We start from the raw sequence: 23,379 nt of genomic DNA on the forward strand, positions 1-23,379 counted from the left end.
AAAAAGAAGGAAAGGACGGATGAATCCTCAGTGTGGGGGATTAACAGTAAACAGTAACAAACAAAGGGATTATTGACCATCATGGAGAAGACTTAAGAGATGTGGGCTGGGGGGCATGGGAGGGAATCACTCAGTTTGGGGCCACATGAAATTTGAGGTAACCGTCAAACACCTAAGAGGAGATGTCAGAAGAAAAATGAACATATGAGTCAGACTTCAGGAAAAAGTCTGGGCTGGAAGCAGATCTGTGAGAGTCCCTGGGATCTGGTACAAACCAGTTCAAGAGAGAAGAACGCAAAGATACAGCTCTGGGAAACTGCAATATTTACAGACTTGTGAAGAAGAGCCTGCAAATGGAAAGACCTCTTTGAGTTTGGTGATAAGGAGCCCTAGACAGGATTGTGTTCCAAGGACAATGCAGTCAACGGTGTCAAGCGCTTTAGTACCGAGGAGGGCAGATAACTGGGTATACAGATCTGCTAACCCTGATGGGAACTGTTGCAGTAGAGTTTGGGGACACAGGACATTGGGCTTCTAAAATCTTTTCCCATCTTCAGGTTCTGTGATTTTGATGACCTGCCCCTATATGTTTATAGTGACCTATAAACATCTCCTCCTTCATTTCTCCCTGAAGCTTTCTTTGGCTGCTCTTTTAGTTGTCCTCTTTTTCCCAACTAATTCAAAACAAACAGCAATTTTACCTGAAAGAAAGTTAAGTAAAATGAAATAGTACAATCCATGAAACTTATGCCTAGGTTTTCCAAAAATTCAGCAACAACTCTCCTAGGTGCCGTAGGAATGCTTGGTGGAACCAAGCGTTTGTGTTGGTTCCTCAGATTGCACTCCATGAGTTACTTCACTCCACAGAAGGCCTTGCAGGTCTGGTCTGACAACTTATCTTCAGCTCCAATTATAATCTGCCAGATCATTCCTGGTTTCGCATCACTCTTGGAGATGAATCAGCTTTTTAAGTGGAGGGGAAGGAGCATCACTTTATTAAGTAAGAGTTATTGTTAACATTCCATTTATGCAAAGTTTGCTGTGTGTCAGGGATTATTAGTATCATGCCTTGGGAAAAGGAAGCAGGTATGTATATGTGTGCGCCTGTGTGCACATAGACACATATAAACTCTCATACACCTGTAACTCTATATGGGTCAGTGTGAATCGGATGTAGTGGTTTTCAGTGAGAGAAGAGGGCCATTCTGTCCCCCAGGGGACATTTGGCAACAACTGGAGACATCTTTGGTTGTCATATTGGAGGATGCAACTGGCATCTAGTAAGTGGAGCCCGAGGATGTTGTTAAACATTCTATAATGCATAGGGCAGTCTCAACAACAGAGAACTGACTGACCGCAAGTGTCAGGACTGTTGAGACTAATATCACGCTGGAAGGGCAGAGAGCACTAATCTGAGTGGAATATTCCATAGACAGTGCGCATGGCACAGTAACTTTATTGACCTGGCCAGACACATCAGTATAACTGATCTATAATGTGATCACTGGTCTGCTACGAACTGTGGTCTGAGACACCGACAATGATATACTTCACTAATTTACACAGCTATCTGTGTTAGCTGATGTCTACAGAGAATCATTTTCTAAATTTAAAATGTCAATTTAATTTATCTCATTCTATCCTAGCTTGCCTCAAACCTCAGGAAATGGAGCCGACCAGCCCTGCTTTGGGCTCAGTTTGCGCTTCTCTAATTCAGATGATTTTCTGTTATTACCTGCATGCCCTGGGGCTGGGTTTTTTCTGGAACACTGAAACACCAGTGAAACACCACCACCTCCACTCCTCTCTGCAGGCCTCTAAGGAGTCTTCTGTCCTCCCCATGCCCGACAGAGGGACTAAACGTAACAGTGCCAGATGAGAGAACAAGTGACCAGAGGACACAAGTGATCAGCCTCACACACAGAAGGCCTAGCATGAGATGACCTTCTTTCCAGAACCTGTCAGTGACTGTATTTGGCAACATCCACAAACCTTTTTTTTTAATGCCTCTTGAGACTCAAATCCCAGTCAAAAATCAAACTGACCTAAAATTTAGTAGAGTCAATTCTCTAATCTTAAGGTCACCTGAATATCTAGCCTTCCTTCTACAGTATGACCAAGGCTTTTATCCTCTACTTGGTGGGGAAGGACTTATTTAAACAATATTTATATTATATTCTTAAAATAGACCTGAGCCTAGAGGAAAAATATAACTCAACCTCCATAACAAAACACTGCAGAGCTGCTGGGTGGAGGAGCTTACCACAATCAGAGAAACGTCTTGGGTTTCCATTTAATTCTTATTTGCTCAAATGCCAAAGTAATTTTTCTATGAGGAGAATGAAGTCATTCTTCACAGAAAGGGATCACTGTCTCAAAATTCATATGACCAGGAAGCATAAGGCTAATAAAATGAGAGGTTTCAGAAATGTGAACTAAAATAAAATGGGCTTAAGAGATGACAGATCCATACACGTGACTTAAGCACACAGATATATTGACAGTACTGTGGATTCTTTGCTTTTCTTCCAGGAAAAGGCATTTTCTCATACTTAAGTGTTACCCCATACCACACTGCCCCCAACGCTGCACAGAAAGGGGGTACTTCCAAACACACAGCATGGGAGCCCAGCAGTCTGGTTCTTCAGGACTGGCTCAGGACCACATGGCAGCATCCTGAAATGGATTAGGGCATACACACCAAGTCATCGCAGACACAGCAGAACGGATGATAACACGCAAGGGGAAGAAACACAGACCCCACAAAAACAATCTGCTGGCTTGTTTCCACCTTGGTTCTTTCTTGCCCAGCCTTCTTGCTCAGCTCACACCAGTGAGCAGTATAGCGTGGAGATAAAGAACATGGACCAGGTCAAACTCCGGCTTCTCCTTGGCCCAGCCACTGGACTGTAGGCAGTTCATTTGTCTGTCTGTTACTTGTGTTCTCCATCTTTAAAATGATGATGAATAATGATAATGGCCACCTAGGGCCACTGTGGTTGTTCAAAAAAAGGTAATACTAGTTTGGGCTTAGCAGAGAGCCTAACATTTGGTAAGCTGATGAATATGAATCATTATGGCCCACACTTTGGATTCTAAGATTCAAAAAAGCAAAATTTTAGAAGATCTCAAAGATGATCTAACTCAGATCCATTTTAGGAAATAGGAACTCAGAGAATTTTTGTGATGTATCCATGGTTACATAGCTAGTTAGCCATGGGAGGAAATTAAAATCCAAGTGCTCTGACCCCTAGACCAGTGCTTTTGGAGGGAGGGGAGAGGTGGATGGTGTACTCTTGTTTGAAGAAATACATTAATAAGTTCTCCTGCCAGAAAAATTATGAATACTTCCATGCAGTAGAAATATGTCTTTTAGTCTGTTGTCTGCATTCATTCAGCCAGATCACACTTTAGTTGCAGGCAAAACAGCTGGTCCAGCTCAGACTTGTCACACAGTCACCCTGAGCCTCTAAACAAGCCATTATCTGACAATAGCAGATTGGGACCATCTGTCACTGCAGGGCACATATGGCCCCATTAAATTGTAAGAATAAGGTTGTCACAAAAGGTCATTAACTATGTATCACTTCTCTGTGATGAGCTCTAAGCAGGTACAATGATCTTCCCACTTCACCTCAACGTCTCTAACTCTCTCCAGCATTTGGAGAAACTGAGGGCAAATAAATCAGGAGTCTTCCTGCCATGATCCCTGGTCAGTCCCAGAAAGGATTCCATTCATTTACGTTCCCTTTGGTGAGTCTGTTCTTTTTAAGACATGTTTCACATGCTTTTCATAGAGAATCCCAGAAGGAGTGAAGGTTTGTAAATTATGTCTAACACAACATAAAGATTGGGTTTGTATTAAATACACATGAGAAAAGTATAAAAACAAGGGTAAACTAGACCCATGACTTGCAGTGGATGAGCTTGGAACAACAGAAAACACAGTCAAGAAAGAGTCATACCCTTCTTATTTACAAGGACAGTTAGTAAGCACTAAAAACAAAAAAGCTCAGATAGATGGATAGCGCTTTTAAAATATGACAGCAGATCCTTTGACATTTCTTTGATTGCAAGGTAAGGTCTGGGCTTCCCTGGCGGCTCAGTCAGTAAAGAATCCACCTGCAATGCAGGAGATCCAGTTTTGATCCTGGGTCGATAAGATCTCCTGGAGAAGGAAAAGCAACTCACTCCAATATTCTTGCCTGGAAATCCCATGAATCTTGCCCCCGCAGCTTCTCTCCGCAAACACGTCCTCGGAGGCCTAACTGTTTCTCTGTGCGCTGTGCCTCATACCAAGAAGGATCTTCCCAAGCGGACCAGTCTGGTGAAAGTCTCTCCTCTTCCAGGAGCTGGCCCTAACCCTCCGCATCACAGATATCCTCGGGGCCCTTTTCCAAGTCCCTGTTGCTCCCTGCATCCACCTCCAATCACTTAACTCATGTCTAAGTGACGTGCTAAAGCCAGGGACTCAGGCTTGTTCCCTTTAGAATCTCCACTGTTAGCACAGTGCCCCATTTATCAAAAATATTCAACAAATGTTTGCTGAATGAATAACTCAATGTGTTTCCTTTCAGTTTTAGCTGCCAAGAAACTCAAAGCCAAACCCAGTTACCAAGTATAGCAATTAACTCACCCCAGGTGTCTGGTAACATCTGCTTCCTAACTCTTTGAGATGGGCTCTGTTCTCTTTTTAGACACAATTGTCCTATTTTACATTAGGTTTAATATGCATGCTGTTTCAAATGCTTTAAAAAGAAGGTGGGATATACATTTTTAAGAAATCAATAGATACTTGAGTTTCTCAAAAGACACCTGTGTTACACCCATAGCATAGGAGTAAGGGGGCAAACAAATCACTGAAAAATATGCCACACTTCTCAAACCTAATGACTGACACTTCTTCCTATTTTCTTGAATGTATGAAAATAGAGAACTATAAGGAAATATCCACTCAGGTGAATGTTTATTCATTCAGCAAATAGTTATTGAGCATCTATTTTGTATAAGACACCTTGGGTGACGTGGGCAACAAAGACATGATTCAGATCCCAAAAACCAGCGAGCTTCCTGTGTTGTGGGTTAGATGAGACTGGTGTATAAACGCATGCCAGTGCTGAGGTGCTTCAGTTGTGTCCAGCTCTTTGTGACCCCACGGACTGTAGCCCACCAGGCTCCTCTGTCCATGGGATTCTCCAGGCAAGAATACTGGAGTGGGTTGGCATCCCTTCTCCAGGGGATCTTCCCGACGCAGGGATTGAACTCGCATCTCTTAGGTCTCCTGCACTGGCAGGCAGGTTCTTTTACCACTAGCTACCTGGGAAGCCCTGGTATATAAATACAATGCTGCAAAGTGAAAAGTGTTACTGTCTCCTCTAAGGAAGAGAATATTTCTACCTGTAGGATCAGAAACAGTTTTGTGGGAGGCTCTACCAGCTCTGACCTGGGCTTAAGGATGATCAGGATTTAGACACAGGGAGAGAGTTAGACAGAGGCAAGCAATCCAGGATGAAAAAATAACATGAGAATGTACCACAAACCATGATTTGGCTGAATAATAGCATCAAACACTCTTGTGCTCTTACTGCGCACCACGTATTGTATTACAAGGCTTATTTTTTTTTAATCTTCAAATAAATCCATGGGTTAAGCAAATAAAGAAACTGAGGTTTAAAAATTAAGTGACTTAATTAAGGTCACACAGTCAGCAAGTAGCAGAACTGAAATTCAATCAGGGCAGACTCGAGGGTTTTATGCTTATAAACTCCCAGACACTAACTCAAGGAGTAAAGATTTATACCTGGGAGTAGCGGGGGATGACTAGAAAGAGAGGCTGGGGGCAGAGAGCAAAGGTCTCCCAAACCACAATAAGTAACATGATCTTGATTCTGTTAGCAGTACAGAGAAACAGATGGCATTTTAAGAGGAAAAAGGGATACATTTTACAGGATTTATGTAGTTATTGTATGAATTAATAAATGAAACAATGAATGAATTTTTTAGGTTAAATTAGTCAAGCAGAAGTATACATAATAGATTGAAGGAGGGAGACACTAAAATAATGAAACAAATAATTTTTAAAAAGAGGTATCAGAGACTTGAATAGACAGAGATCATGGGAGAGAAAAGAAAGAACAAACAGGCAGACGATCAGACACGGAATAACGCCTGGTACCTGAGAAACTGGAAGGACAATCATGTCATTCAGAGAAAGAGCCAGTGAAGTAATACGGCAGGTGTGTGGGCAGGACATTCAGGGGCTGGTAGGGACCCACAGCCCAGGGGAGCTGTCTGCAGGATGAAGACTCAGAAGGAGGTCAGAGAAAAGGATGGAATTGGAAGTCATCCACGTAGAAGAAACCATCGGAACCTTGACACAAAGAAAACTGCTCAGACCAAGTATATGAAAGTGAAAGGATCTTAGATGTATCATCATAAAACACAGTGTTAAATGATCAGAAGGCACATGAAAAAATGCTCAACACCGCTAATTATTAGAGAAATGTAACTCAAAGCTATAATGAGGTATCACCTCACACCAGTCAGAATGGTCATCATCAAAGTCTACAAATAATAAATGCTGGAGAGGGTGTGGAGAAAAGGGAACCCAACTACCCTGTTGGTGGGGATGTAAATTGGTACAACCACTATGGAGAACAATATGGAGATTCCTTAAGAAACTAAAAACAGAGCTACCATACGATCTTGCAATCCCACTCTCAGACACATATCCAGAGAAAACTGTAATTTGAAGAGTGAACATACCCCCCAGTGTTCTCTCCAGCACTATTTACAATAGCCAAGACATGGAAGCAGCCTAAATGCTCATCAACAGATGCATGGATAAAGAAGTGAATACATATTTATATATATATATATACACACACACACACACACACATACACACACACACTCAGCCATAACCAAAGAATGAAATAATGCCATTTGCCACAACATGGATGGGTCTAGAGATTATCATACTAAGTGAAGTAAGCCAGACAAAGACAGACAAATACCATGTGATGCAATTTATATGTAGAATCTAAAAAGTAAATGATACAAATGAACTTATATACAGAACAGAGATACACTCATAAACACAGGGAAAAGCTAATGGTTACCATAGGGGAAAAAGGCGGGTGGGGATAAATCAGGAGTTTGAAATGAGCATATACACATTAGTATGTACGAAATAGGTAACCAACAAGGACCTGCTGCGCAGCGCCGAGAATTGTACTCAATGTTTTATGGTAACCTATAAGAAGAGAGTCTGAAAGAGAAAAGATATATGACTGCATACCCAAATCACTTTGCTATACACCTGAAACTAACACAACCATGTAAATCAACTATGCTTCAATTAAATAAATAAATGGAGAGAAAAAGAGTGTTGGAGGTAAGAAGAGGACTCAGGGGATTACAGGTGATGTTAATTAAGTCATTGAGAAAGGCAGTTTAGGATGGAGCAAAAGTGAGGGGAAGGGCAGGTAGACAGGCTTTGAGGAAGACAACCAGCAAAAGGCCATCTGATCTATCAAGTGAGAAGTGACCGTCAGGACGAGTGACAGTGGATGAAAAGGAACGATTTAACAAAGCAAGAATCATAGAGGCTGACAAAGTGTGGTACAATTCAGGGGTTGCAAACCCAGATGGCAAAGGAGCCAAGCAGATAACACACAAAGGTAGAACAGCTGAGTATGAGATCTGCAGCCCTCTGGATCTATATTCTACTTCCCATACTGGACAGAAGCATTGGTACAGAGAGAGATTTCTGTACATAAGGAAACTAAGATCACAAGGCAGTGATAAACGGTAACTGACACTTCATCCAAGAGATGAAGAGGGAGTGGTGGGAGGGAATTACCGGGTCTGCAGAGACCCCACACCCTGTCCAAAGACGGAAAAAGAAATTCAATTCTAAGAGACTGCCGTCATGTGCAAATGTGGGCCCAGTGTTGCCAGTTCCCCAGGGTGTTAAGAGAAAAAGAAATACACATTTTTATGCAAATCTCCCAATTTTTAAATATTTGGGAAGGGAGGAACGTGGTATGGGCCAACAAAAAGGTTTGCAGGCAGAAGCCAGCTCACTAATAGTCTAAGACCGCTGAATCCACTAGGTTTTATTAACCCTGACAATGAAAGAATGAGAAAAGTACAATGGTAATATGACAGGTCAGCAGCAGGAAGAGTTTGCTTATTTGCTTGTTTGTTTCAGGATTCTGAAGAACTAAGCATTTTTATTGGCTGACAGGAAGATAGCCTAGCGATCGACAGCAAGAGATATGAAGCGGCATGTAAGGGAGTACAAGCTAAAACAAGAATTTTATTTTGTTGGATTTTAGTATAACTTTATTTTGATAAATCATCATCAGGGAAAGAAAGATCTTTGTTAAGTACAATTCAGAAATAATTGATTAACCAGAAGTAACAGCTGCATGATACACGTTGCTATCATCTTCTTTTGTAAAGAGGGAGTGTCTATAAGAGATGGACAGCCCTACAGGTAAAAGAGGCCCCATTAGCAGCCAGGATAATTTCATCATGCAAACAAGAGTTCCCGTGTCTGTGATATGGCAATGGGGCCTGTCACCATGGAAACAGGTTTCACTGAATGGCTAGCACTCTGCCTTGCAAAGAATGGAAACCCCCTTCTGGGGAGAGGAACCTGGGCTTGGCATTCAAAGTTCCTAAGTTTCTTATTATTTGGAAGCTGATTAATGCCTTCAGTGCATTACCAAAAAAAAAAAAAAAAAGCCAGCGTTTGGCCAGCTCTCCTGGCCAAAGTGCCAGCGTTTGTTGTCCAGCTCAGGGAAGGAGGGGGAAGCAGCAGAGCCACAGACAACTGGTAGATTTCAGAAACCACAACGTGGGACAGGATCCTTGAGCAGAGGGCTGGTACCGGGTTCTGAAAAGTCCATCAATATCTCCCCTTTCCAGATGAAACTAATGCAATTCAAACAGAGCGATGAGATTGTCAAATTATTAATAATTTTATGTATTTTTCATGCCAGTGCCACAGGAAGACTGGAGATCTGGGGAGACTTTTCTGTTTATTTTTCAAAAAAAAAAAGATGAAAGAAAACTGCTAGGAACAAGTGCTTCTTAAATACCTCTTCAAACCTTTGAAAAGAATAATTTAATACCTTTAGTATGATGGTAACTCTGATACTTTGATTTTGTTCTCCCTGGCTTCCAATCCCCTTCAGGAATGACCCCACCCTACAAACTCAAACTAATTCCCCATTTCCCAAAGTATGTCCTTACAGGCCAGCTGCCCCAGAATGGTGACATTCCACAAAACATCACCTGTTTATTTAGCAAATATTTAGAGTCCCTTTTATGTGCAGGCACGGTACCAGGCGGTGGGGATCTGCGGTGACCGGCGTGAGCCTGGCCCCTGGTCTCACAGTGCTTACCAGATGCAGTTCCACTTCTACCTCACTCATCTTCTCCTCTACAGGAATGCCCGCCTTCCTGCTCCCTGCCTGCAAACTCTCCCCATCACCCCGTTTTCTGAAAAATTTCTCTATATTACTGATTGATTCATCAACCTCTCCTTTGAACTGCATCAGTTCTTTTGAGCCTATAAAAGTAACACAGCATTTAATGATTCCCAGGTGACATTAGTGGTAAAGAACCCATCTGCCACTGCAGGAGACATAAGACACTCGGGTTCAGTCTCTGAGTTGGGAAGATCCCTTGGAGGTGAGCATGGCAGCCCACTCCAGTGCTCTTGCCTAGAGAATCCCACGGACAGAGGAGCCTGGTGGGCTACAGTCAGTGGGGATGCAGAGAGTCAGACACAGCTGAACAACTTAGCGCACAGCACTCACTCATACCCTGCACCCCTGCTCTTCTCTCATGAATGCCATCTTGCCTCCCTGGCTACGACACAAAGCTCTTGGAGAGAAGAACTACATTTTTTTCTATTTCTCCTCTGCCTTCCATGTAGTCTAACACAAAACTCAGTACATTTTGAGAATGTGTTGCAGATGACCGCATCTTTCCAAACCAAATTGAAGAGCAGCTCACTTACCCTTCGTATTAGTTTCCTATGGCCTCAGTAACAAATTACCACAAATTTGGTGATTAACTGGAATGTCTTCCTTCTCAGTCGCGAAGGCCAGAAGTCTGAAATCAAAATCACTGGGATAAATGCAAGGGGTCAGTCAACAGGGCCAAGCTCCCTCTGGAGACTCCAAGGCAGGATGTGTTCCTTGCCTCTTCCAGTTTCTGGGGGCTGCCAACAATCCTTGACTTATGGCCACATCATCCAATCTCAGTTGCTATGGTCACCTTACCTTCTCCTTTTCTGTGTCAAATCTCCCTCTGCCTCTCTCTTGTAAAGACACACATCACTGCATTTAAAGTCCACCCAGATAATCCAAAGTAACCTCCCCATCTCAAGACCCTTAACTTATTCACATCTAATAAGGCCCTTTTTCCACATAAGATAACAATTATAGGTTCCAAGGTTTGGAGCTCAATATATTTTGGGGCCATTATTCAGCCTACCACACCCTTAGATTAAGGCCCTTTGATTTAATAAAGTTGTAACAAAATCAATTAAAATCATGAAGAATATTCTCTCTCTCATCTAGGGCTTTCAACAAATAGACAAGAATCAGAAAACAATGAAAAATAGATATCACAGCCTACCTACTTACCGGTAGAAAAAATACTGTACAATAAAAATTGTCAGAAGTATTAACTACTGAAAAAGCAAGAGTTTGAAATAAGTCAAAAGTATTGATTATATCCCATAGGATCAAAAGCAGATTATTTCAAAGTAGAATTGCTGGAAAGATGACAAATTCAGGTTAATTTTTTTTTTTCCTGGGGAAGAGTTTTTGTAGTGGCATTCAGCCACAAAACCAATCTTTTCCCACCCAAAACTGCAGATGGAAATAAATATCCATTCTGTTTATTATTAAAGTGTTAAGACAAGTAAGGTCAGGTGGACCACAGGCTGAATGTTTTCAGGGTGGACTGGACCCCAACATCAGCAGAGTAATTCAACTCCTGGGGTTACTGACTGCGTGTTTGGGAAGCTAGGGAGGTGGAAGCTTCATCCTTCATAAGACAGAACCCTGAAGGAGACGGCAATAGTTTGAAGACAGTTTTAGAGAGACAAATGATTGTTCAGTGAGTATGGTGAAAAGCAGCAAATTTCTGTTACAGTTTTTAGGGTCTGTGTTGTCCTGGACTGAGTTGTATTGTAATAACTAGACATTATGCAAACACAGCAGTGGTGTTTAAGGCCCTTGCTGCATGTATATGAAGAGACAAATAGTGAAAAGTGCCAGGTGACAGGAATCTCTGAAGTCCTGAATCAACTCTCTAGTGAGAAGCTGCGTGCGTGCTGGCACTTCAGGCCTGTCTGACTCTCGTGACCCATGGACCGCAGCCCTCCAGGCTGCTCTGCCCGTGGGGTTCTCCAGGCAAGGATAGTGAAGTGCGTTGCCATTTTCTTCTCCAGGGGATCTTCCCGACCCAAGGATTGAACTCACGTCTCTTTTACATCTCCTGCGTTGGCAGGAAGGTTCTTTACAACTTGTGCCACCTAGGAAGCCAATGAGAAGGTCATACTGGTCAAACCAATCTCACTGACCTGTTGAAATGCTAACTTAGTTGACTTGGTAAATGGTTATCATTCCCCCATAGCAGGATTTGGGTATTCTCAGATACTGCCTTTAAGATTCTAATGAAAATTCCACTCATGGTCTAGAACAAAAATACGAATCTCCAGGGACACCCAACCATCACACAGCTGACCTGCAGCTTACCCGCAGTGAACTTGTTTAGTGACAGGCAACTCAGGAGCGCTGAGAGGTCATTACAGTAAAGCCAGAGGAGGCAGTGAGCACCCTCAGTCACCAAGAGGATGGCCTGTCACGGTCTACACTCTTTGTTGACAAGGCAAGAAGTGTACAACACACTGTCAACTGAATTTCTTTTAAAGCAATCTTAAAAGCATTTCTGTGGAAATTCCTTATCTGGAAAATTTTCCTGGGAAAAACATCTCTCCCAAAGAAGCTAGATCAGATGCAGTTCTTCAGTCTCATCAGTGTGACTCAGAGCTATATCCTCCAACTCCTCAAGACACAGTGGGTTCCCACCCAGGACCTCCACTTAACTCTCATCTCTGCGTGGACTTTAAATCATTTTCACATCATAACATGTCAATCGTTATCTCCCCTCTTCCAGCTCAGTCTTGGAGTGAGAAGCATAAACATCCATCATGGAGGCAGCTTTGTTTGCCCAGACCCTGTACCCTGGAGAAGTTATGATCGGCAGGAAATGAAAACAACCGGCCTTGCTTTTGTTCACACTGATTTCAGTGACATTTTGAAAATGGATCACCTAAGCCAAACCAAATCCCAGGCCTTGTTCTGACCAAAATTCGAAATGAGGAACTTCACGCGGAACATTAAAAACTCAATTGTCTCCGGCCACAGCTGAATGAAAAGCTCAGATTAAAACTGGCAATGATTTGCTTCCTACAAATGTGCTTTGTTCTTGGCTAACTTGTCAGCTCATAAAAAACGCCTCTGTACAAGCAGCTGTCTCATTCAAGACGCTGAACCTTTTCATGGCCGTCAATAAGAATGTGTTACAGGGAGCCCAGCCTAGGACCCTTGCTCTGGGTCCGCAGTGTGGGCCTCCCCGCTTCCCTGGCATGCCTTTCTTCTAACTTGATGACTTGCATTTTTAATAAAGGCTTATAGAAAATGCCATGCTCTTCATGGAATCCCCTCATCATTCAGTTTCCCAGAAGCCTGACTGTGGAAAAAGCCAGCCCCAGAGGCAAAAACAGAGGAGGTCTCTGAAGTTTCCAATTCTTAATCCTAGCTCTTAGCCACCCTGGGCACGTTTATTTAATATTTTTATATCTTTAAATGGTTCCTTGGTAAGCTGAGTAACTTGTGGTGACCGCCCTGAACTAGTTTGCTAGAGACAAATCATATCAAAATTAGGGCAAACCATTTTGCAAATATAAACCAGCTGGTGAATAATCATTATGGCTTTTCCAATGAGCTAGTAAATAAACTGATGACACATCCAAGGCACCTTATTTTTTTCCTGGATTATCTAGAGAGGCACCTTCAGCCCAGCCTCAGCATGAGGACTCGTGGTGAGCCCTCACATGGACCATCATATGCAGCGTCCTACAGATTAGAGAGTGGGCGAACCATGGCTAACAGTAAGGAGCCCCTTCACCCTTCCTGAGTCCACCTTCGCTCATGCCGCTCCACGTACTTGGAATGATCTCTTCGCTCTTCTCACCCATTCCACTAATCTCTGAGAACGTTTCATACCCTCTCTTCCATTTAAAGCCCAAATTCTATTAGTGCAGATTAGCTCCGACCTAATGGAAAGACACAGAGAAGGCAATGGCACCCCACTCCAGTGTTCTTGCCTGGAGAATCCCATGGACGGAGGAGCCTGGTGGGCTGCCATCTTTGGGGTCGCAGAGTCGGACATGACTGAAGTGACTTAGCAGCAGCAGCAGCAATGGAAAGACAATTCCAGGTTCTCAGAATTCATAGACGCAAATCGGCGGTGTAACCTAGGATAAGTCACTTAACATCTTTAAGTTCTAGTCCTTAGCTATTAAACTGGAACTAGGAGAGGACTTCCCTGGTGGTACAGTGGATAGGAACCTGCCTGCCAATGCAAGGGACATGGGTGCCATCCCTGATACTGGAAGATTCCACATGCTGCGGGGCAACTAAGCCTGTACCCTGCAACTCCTGAGCCCATGGGCCTACAGCCTGCGCCCTGCAATGAGTAAGTCCACAAGCAGCAGTAAAGACCCCGTGCAACCGCAAAGAGAAAACTGACCTAGTAGGGACCTCCCTTGTGGCCCAATGGCTAAGACTCTGAGCTCCCAATGCAGGGGGCCCAGGTTCTAGCCCCGGTTAGGGAACTAGATCCCACATGCCGAAACAAAGGTCAAAGATCCCACATATAACAACTAAGACCTGGTCCAGCCAGATAAATGATTTGTTTAATGGGACTAGGAGCACCCTCCTCACAATTCCTTTAAAGTTCTGTGCCACCCAGGATTATTCTGGAGTGGGGTGAAAAGACTGACGAAGCACTGTAGTTGCTCTGAGGTAGAGGCTGCTGAGGGCGCCGGGCCAGAGTGAAATATATAGGAAATGTTTGGCTGAGGCAAAACAGTCAGGTCATTGTTTGAACTGCTTTCTGAGTATATATTATGTAGCAGGTATTATCGCATAGTTGTCACGGGCTGAATTGTGCTCCTGAAAATTCACACATTGAAGTCCTAACCCCTAGTACCTCAGAATGTACCTGGAGATGGGTCTTCAAAGAAGTACTTAAGATTAAATGAGATCATTTGGATGGGCCCAAATCTGATATAACTGGTATCCTTATGGGGAAAAAAAAAAAGGACATAAGGACACAGACGGGTACAGACAGAAGACAATGTGAAGATGGTCATCTATAAACCGAGAAGAGAGGCCTCAGAAGAAACCAACCCAACCGACACCTTGATCTTGGACTTCTAGCCTCCAGGACTCAAAGAAAACAAGTTTCTGTTGGTTAAGCTACCCTGACTATGGTACTCTGCTATAGCAGCCCAAGCAGACTAAGCTATTATCTTGAAGTCTTCAGAAATTACCCACCACCTAAAATGTGCACACAAGTGAAAACATGTTCACCAGTTAAAAATACAAACAAAACAGGTGAGTTGTCTAGTTCCTACATTCCTTCTTACCCCAGTCAGTCCTTTCTCCAGTCTTTCTCTTACCTAAGAACACACCTTTTGAAATCACGAATGATAGGACAATTATTTCCTGCTTGTATCAGTCAGGACAGGTGAGGCTCTGCTGCATTAACAATCTAAAATCTAGGGGGCTAAAAAAATAAAATAAAATAAAATAAAATCTAGGGGGCTTTAATAACTAAATTGCATTACTTCTTACACTAAATGAATCGAGGTTCCACTCTACATTTCCTTTCTAGTTTCGGACACTTAACCAGCTGCAGGGCTAACAGTGGCCATTAGAAGAAACCATGGTGAGTCTCTCTTGGGCTCTTTTTTTTTTTTTTCATTAAAATTTTTTAATTGAAGTATAGGTGACTTGCAATATTTGTTTCAGATGTACAACACAGTGATTCTATATTTGTACAGGTTATACATCATAAAAAGTTATTATAATATTATTGACTGTATTCTTTGTACCATAAGTTACATCCTTGTGACTTATTTATTTTATAACTGGTAAATATCTTTTAATCCCCTTCACCTATTGCACCCATCCTCCCATTCTTCTCCCTTCTGGCAACCACTAGTTTGTTCTCTGTATCTATGAGTCTGTTTCTGGGTTTGGGGGGCTCATTTTTTTTTATATTTTAGATTCCACATATAAGTGAAAACATACAGTATTCATCTTTCTCTGACTTATTTCACTTAGCATAATATCCTACAGATCCATCCATATTGTCACAAATTGCAAGATTTCATTCTTTTTTATGGCTAAGTGGTGTTGGGAAAACACGATAGCTATATGTAAAATAAAACTAGACCATTTTTTCACATCGTTTACAAAAATAAAGTCAAAATGAATTAAAGACTTAAATATAAGATCTAAAACCAAAAACATCTAGAAGAAAACATAGGTGGTATGTTCTTTGAAGTGAATCTTAGCAATGTTTTCTTTTTTGATCAGTCTCCTCAGGCAAGGACAACAAAAGCAAAAATAAACAAATGGGACCATATGAAACTAAAAAGCTTTTCCATAGCAAAGGGAACCATCAGCAAGACAAAAAACTACTGAATGGGAGAAGATATTGGCAAATGATATGTCTGATAAGGGGTTAATATCCAAAATATATTAAGAACTCAGACAACTCAATACAAACAATCTGATTACAAAATGGGCAGATCTAAATAGACATTTTCCAAAGAAGACACACAGATGACCAACAGGCACAAGAAAAAATGCTCAACATCACTAATCACGAGGGAAATGCGAATCAAAACCACCTCAAATGCAATGAAACAGCACCTTACGCCTGTCAGAATGCCACACTTTTTAGTGAATACTGTTTGCTGTTTTGGAATTCTCCTGTTTTCAGGTCTTTCAGATGGCCAACTCTTTCTGCTTACACAGATGCCCATTACTAGTTGATCTTGTAGTTATGATGATCCTCCCTTACCTGACGTTGTCTTGGCTATTCCCTGATCTGGTAATGCTCCAAACTTCTGATGCTGTTCATACCAGTCATTCACTGTCACAGATGCCAGACTTGGATAACCAGTTCCAAATACTTTGGCTTGGGCCATGTTCCGAGTGAGAACAAATGGTTTCATTGGAGGCCTGTCCTGACGAGATGACTGAGAAGTTGATGCCTCTTTTGTGGAGTTTTTTCCTCTCAAGATCTTTATCTCCTGGTCAATGCTCCAATCTCTTCTAAGCTGATACCAATCCACCTTCGAAGGTGAAGGAGGTAATATTCACGAACATGCTCATCATCTGCTTGACCACTTTCCACAGCAGATTTCAGTGCAGACAACCGATGCTCCACCTCCTTCTTCTGCTTGTATCTGTCTATTTGAGCCTGTCTCTGAGATGCCATAGCAACGATGCTAGGATAGGCCATGGAGGAATTAGCAGTGTTATTTTCAGCTGAGTTAGTCTTGGTTTGGGGCAGCTCAAACTCTGCCACATGATAGTGCTGGCACTGAGTTAAGTAGTTTTAAAAGTGTTCTCGAGCCCACTGCAAATGATCTAGAAGCTTGCTGGGATTGACTTGTTTCATGGCGAACGCTCCTTGAAATGCTGGCACCATCAGGTACTTCAGGTCGGTGGACGCGATCTCCTCCTAATCTTCATTTTGGCTGAACAAGTCGAGCTGCGACATTTCAGCAGCCTTCTTCAGGAGATCCAGTCCCTTGAACACCTTATCTTGGATTATTCAGGAGCCGGTGGGCTCAGTTGCGATTTCCAGTTCGTCCAAAAGCTGCTTGCTGGTTTCGAACAGCTCAGGGAGCCGCGGTAACAGTAACTCATCTTCGGCTGCTGCCATCTTAGGGAGGGAGGAACCCGGAAAGCCTCACTTCCGGGGTCAAAGGCAACCCTGGGAAAGCTGAGCTAGGCGAGAGATGAAGAAACCGGAAGGGGCGCTGCATTGGTTCAGTAGCTCCATTGCTACCTAAGCATCTGAGAACTTCCGTAGGCTGCTGTTAAGTCAGCCCAGCAACCGTTTCCATGGACTCATCTTGTCATGCTGCCTACTACTAGTAGACATCTGTGAATGATACACACACGGAAATAAAAAAGCAAACCCCAGGCGCTGCTTTTCGCGCGACTCCTCGTCGCCGACCCGGGCCCGGACTGTGCGATCGGCTCTGAGGAGCGGGTGTGACGAGGCTGAACTCGGAGCCAGGGCGGGCGCTAGAAGGCAGGAGCACTCCAGGAGCCGGCGAGGGGCCGGCTTGGAGCATTACAAGGGCCAGGGCGGCCAGGGGCTCCGAACTCTGCGCAGCTTGCCAGGCTCGCAGGTCTGCGCGCGTGAGAGCGAAGTGCTCTTGGGCTCTTCTATACTTCTACCTAAAAGTGATACCAGCCACTCACTCATGCTACGCTGCTCAAAGTCAGTCACCTGGCCATGGCTCTCTTCAAGGAGGGGGGCAATACAAACTTACGTGGCCGGAGAAACAGAATATCAACGAGCAGGGTCATGCTGCCACAGTGCCTTTGGGTAAGGATAACAAATTCTCACAACCGAAGCAGCAGAAGTAGTGAATTTAAAGGACATACCTTTGCTTGATTTTCTATACACGAAGCTAAAGAAGAAACAGACTTCAGAATCAAACCTATGTTTATTCATCTGCAAGTTTTCTTATAATATTTCTATGTAGATTAAATAAAATTGCATTTGTAAAGTACCCTCAATGGTGTCTTAAAATGTTCTAGATACTTTTCCCTGTATCCTCTGCATCCTTGATATCCAGAGTGACTTTTTATTTTTACCCAACTTCTAGTATGAATCCATGACACTCAACTGTTTCACCTGGCCCCAAACAAGGCTTGGCTTTGCCAAAAACACCAGGTACCTACCTTCCAGAGAGTCTTCCTACTTCTAAGACACTTAGCCTGCCGGGACAGGTACCCTTCTTAATTCTCCCATATACATTCTCTGTCTTTTCTCTTCTGTCGAGTCCTGTGCTGACCTTCAGCCTCCAAACCATCAGCTGGAAAATTAGCTCGAAGAAACATGATGCATGAGATGAGGATGACATTGATCCAGTGGTTTTCTCCAGAGTTCAGGACATTGGAAGTGTCTCTATGCCCAGAGAAGGAAAGCCTCAGGGAAAGCAAGTGTCTCTGACTGGTGACTCACTCCACCCTCCACTCTCTCCCTGCAGTTTTCCTGAACTGGAGGAGGATGAAGAGGAAGAGGAGCAGCAGCAGACCTCCCACCTGCTCACCCCTCCTCCCACTGCAAAGCCGATCAGAGACCAAGGGCAAACAGCTGGGTAATTTGAGCGACTGGCCCCTTTTAGATTGAGGCCACAGAGAGACACTGGCCGGGCTGAGCACTTAACCAGCTTCTCTCCTCTGGTTACACTGGTGCCCCATCTCCCCTTGGGCTTTTCACCCCCAGCACATGACCCCAGAGCACTAATGGAGGGAACTGGCTCCTACGATCACCTGCCGTGCCTGCCACACCCACCTCACCCCAGCGGAAGTCTGAAAGCACGCAGTGCATTTGCTGGATGTGATAGACTGCAGTGTGCATTTGCTCGGATTATAAAGCAAGGTCAAGAGCTCTCCTGTTTTATTAACATTTAGGGGAGTGTCCCGAGGCCACTGAGCAAAGCTGAACTAAAGCAAAAGCAAAAATCATTAAAGAATTTGTATTATCATTTTCAACTGGAAGCGGCTGCAACTGTCAAATCGTCACCACCATCTATTCTGTATTATACATTTGTATCACTCTTTACAGCTTAGAGTGCGTTTTTCATATATTTTCATTTGATCTCCCTAACGATGTAGCAGTCTTCCTCACGTGATTGATGGAAAACTGCAGTTTGGGGAAGTCAATGACATAACCGGCTTGAGGTATCACAGCTACTAAGGGACGAAGCTCAGACTCCACCACAAGGCTTCTGAGACACGATTCTAGTCTGTGACGCAAAGCGAGGCCAGAATACAGACACGAGGAACCGAGGAACACCTGCACTCTGCTAGACATGGTTTCCATATATGCAACCTGACATAAACGTCACCGCAAACCTGATCACAGCGTTTCCATTTATCCAAAAATGTCTGTGTGGTGTGCAGGAGACGGGAGAGGGTGGGTGGTAGTAAGAAATGGGTCCAGACAAAGACGATCAGATGAATGGTTATTATTCCCATTTAACACATAAGAAAAAAGGAGGGTGAAGGAGGAGGTGAGGATAGCTAAGAGGAGAATTTTAGGTAAAAACAGAAGTCAGATTGAATATTTCCACAGCATCACAGCAGATGGATGGACTGAAGGACGGATGGGGAATTCACTACCTACCAGGGGAGTTTTCTCCACCAAAAGGAACGATTCAGCTTCTCCAACGCTCAGATAAGCTCTTTTGAATCCTACCATCTGTGCTTTTAGGAAAAGGAGGTGCTAAAAAGATAAGAAAGACCTGAAGATGACGGATGCACAGACTCAAAAGCACCATAGGCACAGCTTCACACGTGAACAACTGGACCAAAGCATTCCAAGTCTGGCAGAATGGACCTCCTGCCAGCCAAGGGAGCAGCTTAATAACTCCTTTGGTCAGAGATTTTTTTCCAGATGCAAGAACTAAAGACAGGCCTGAGTCAGAAGAACAATGAGACAGGTAAAAACTTGTATTGAACAAAGACAGAGACCCATTCCTGGGATGGGCAAGCCACTGGTGATGGTTCAGTCACACAGAGATGGTCCTCTTCTCTCTGTGACTCACACGATTCTCTCCCGGGAAGACTGACCACCAGGACATGAGCAGCTAGCTCAGGTAATTGCAGGGTGCTGTCTGCCACCGGGGTCTTGTTTCCGGAGAGCTCACATCTGCCCCTAATCCAAGGAGGGCCTTCACGTGCCACAGCCAAACAGCCCTGTCTTTGACATCTCAGGCAAATGAAGGGGGAGATTTTGAGAAGCAAGTATAGGAAATTAAGATTCTGGTAGAGCTAGTCGAATTTTCTGAGAGGGGACCAGAAATATAACAGCTAACTTAGCACCATCACAGTACTAAGTCTTTGCCTGCCTCATCTCAATTAATCCTCATAGCAACCCCATGAGGTAAGTGCTATTACCATTCTCACCTTAAAAATGAGGAACACACACAAAGAGGTTAAGTAACTTGTCCAGGACCACACAGGTAATAATGGCAGAACCAGAATTCAAACCCAAGTGTATCTGGCACCTAATCTTTCACATATCCTATTCACTACTTTATAATGTCTGCCTTTAGGGGAGTAACTGGGAGAACATGGGCATGAAGATGCTTTTTATAAACATAGTATTAGGCTGGCCAAAAAGCTCATTTGGGTCTTCCCATAAGGCTTTATGGAAAACCCAAGGGAACTTTTTGGCCAACCCAATATTTTTATTTCATAATGTCAATTTGCCTAATTATCAGTAATCTTATATTCTAATGTCCCTGTTTCTCACAAAATCATAGAAGCTCTTCATCCATCAAATCTTCTTAAAATACTTCCATCTCATCAGAAGGAAAAAGGAGTTTCATTTTCAGAATCATTTGCTTGACATCTAGGTGCTAGCAAAGGCAAGTCAACCACTTCAACAAATACTGAAACTCTTCATCAAACTCACGTAGGGTGATGTGAATGTAAACATTTGCTTGAACCATGAGTGATTGAATAGCTGAATGACTGTATCTATGGGAAACAAACAATATGACAGTTTACAAGCAATTCACAGTTTTTAGTAACACAAAATGTCTCAAAACACTTCAGGAATCAAATTCAGCTCCTGGCCTAATTTCACCCAGTCTGGCACACTTGTCCACCAGCTAATGGAACTCCGGCTACACCAACACTTCATCCTGGACTAGAGCTGGGAAAACTTTTTCTAGGAAGGGTCGGATAGTAAATGCTTTTGGCTTTTTGGGTCAGATGACCTCTGTCACAACTACACAGTTTTGCCATTGTTTACAATGCAAAAAAAGCCATAGACAATATGGAAGCAAATGGACATGGCTGGGTTCCCATAAAGCTTTATCCATAACAGGTGGCAGGCTGGATTTGGTCCACAGACTGTAGTTTGCCCCGCTTCCAACTCCTGTCCCCGACAAAACAATCATGCCGTCCCTCATCCCAGTCTCTGTTCTGACGCCCCACCTGAGCATCATGAAGGCTTTTAAAAGTCACTGAAAATCTGTGAACAGTGGCAAATTATGAGAGCTGCAGACCACATCCAAAATTAACAACTAAAGAAAGCTGTCAAAGAGACAAATTTGACCAACACAGTGACCACAAATAGAAAACCCTACAGAAAACCTTCCTCCTTTCTTCTGTCCCTTCTTATCAAAATAGGGAAAAGAAGCATGTGTTTGATTATTTGGGGTTTTAATTTAAGCTTCCTGCATAAATCCTGTCTTTTAAAATCACAGTCATTTTATATTTTTCATTTAAAAAAAAAAAACAATTCTTAGGGAAGATGCTTTGTTTATATTCATTTTTAGTCATAGGTTGCTAGGCAAGAAAGCAGACCCTATTTATCACAGCATCACAGGCCATCACCCTAGAGCTAGGGTCTCTGATGAAGGACAGGGAAGAGACATGTGCCAGGCCCTTTCCCCCATGGCATCTTGCCTTCCCCTAGGACCTCTTTCATTGTGAGCCTTTTAGAAATGTAGAACAGAAAGAAAAGCAATCAGAAATGGACTACATCGTGGTATGACAATTTTAACTCTATAAATTCATTTTTTCCCCTCTCTCCCTCTTTGTCCATATTTCCAGAAGACAGAGAGAAGTTAGAAATTTCTTCTAGGAATCTGTAGTTGTAAGCAAGAGGGAAGTAGAAACTGTACGTTTAATGAGGTGACCTCCATGTCTTCACGGGCTACCTCCCCTATCCTCAGGACTCCTGTTTCTTAGACTTCCGGTTTAAGTCAGCTCATGCAGAGATGGCTGTTCTCAGGCTATTTCTATAGATTTCCTACTTGGTTTGCATTTATTTTGCCTGCTTGTCAGTTTCGGTAAACACTTTAATTAATTATATATCTTAAAGTGCTTGATGTGCCGTGTAGTGAAAGGGTACGATTTTTTAAATCGCTGAGGGGAAAAAAATCACTTCTAGGGCTCATCAGTGGAACATCTGGTGTTTCACATATTAAAGGGGGGCTAGGAAAGCAATTCTACAAATCAGGAATTCTACAACTTCACCTAGAAAGGGTTCCATCCAGCAACAAGATTTGTTGTGGAAGCCCCGAATGTGTAAGAATGAGTCTAAGTCAAGCATGGAGACCTCAGGATAGCAGGAGGAAGTGACTGATCCCCCAAGAGCAGCAGAGCCAAGGATGTCAATCAAATGTCAGCTCATCACATGAAGAAAAAGGGCGGGGCCGCTGAACTCTCTGGGTTATAGAAAGACGCAAACTAAGAAAGACAAAAAAAAAAAGCAAAACGTGTGCCAAGGTCACAGCCGACTTGATCAGTCCTGGTTTCCTGCACACAGACAGGTCTGGGGATCTGGTAGGCTTTGAGGTTTATGCTCTGAAGCAAAGAGAAGAGGCAAGGTGACCATTCCAGCTTTGTATAAAAGAAGTTTATGGAAGGAGAAGTGGGAGAACTACCCCAGCTGCTCAACTCAGCACCCTGCACATGGGTTTCTCACCTGGGGACTGCACAGCAGCTATGGAGGAAGTAACAACAGTGGCAAGTGGCACATAGAGGATAAAGATAACAAGAGCAACAGATACCATCTATTGAATACCTACTCTGGTGACAGGTCTTCCGCTGAGCATTTTTACACCTATTATATTTATTCCTCATCATTTATAAAATAAATAGTGTTACCCTTATTCTACAGTTGAAAAAACATAAGTCAAGAATAAAAAAAAAATCCTAACCCACGGTTCCATAGTTTTTAAAAATGAAGAGTCAGGATTCGCATCTAGGTCTTGGTGAATCTAAGGTTTAAGGGGAAACATCACTAGTTCTTGGGTTTGCCTTTGCTTTCAGAGAAAGAAGAAGTTGCCTGAATCCCGAGGAACCTATAACCAGTGATGACAGCTACCAGCAACATCACAACAATGATGCCCAGGGTGTCACCTGGAGGCTGCTGCACAATCTCACATCCAGGAAAGCCCCCACAGCTGGAGAAACAAAGAGTGTCATTTCTACCTCCAGA

General features: G+C 43.2%; 1 pseudogene; it reads right to left on the reverse strand.

Annotated features, from left to right (window-relative positions):
• Window positions 1–16,110: 16,110 nt before the first annotated feature.
• Window positions 16,111–17,061, reverse strand: LOC136167891 (immunoglobulin-binding protein 1 pseudogene; annotated as a pseudogene).
• Window positions 17,062–23,379: the final 6,318 nt, after the last annotated feature.

This window comes from Muntiacus reevesi, chromosome 4, assembly GCF_963930625.1.
Source record: "Muntiacus reevesi chromosome 4, mMunRee1.1, whole genome shotgun sequence".
NCBI lineage: Eukaryota > Metazoa > Chordata > Mammalia > Artiodactyla > Cervidae > Muntiacus > Muntiacus reevesi.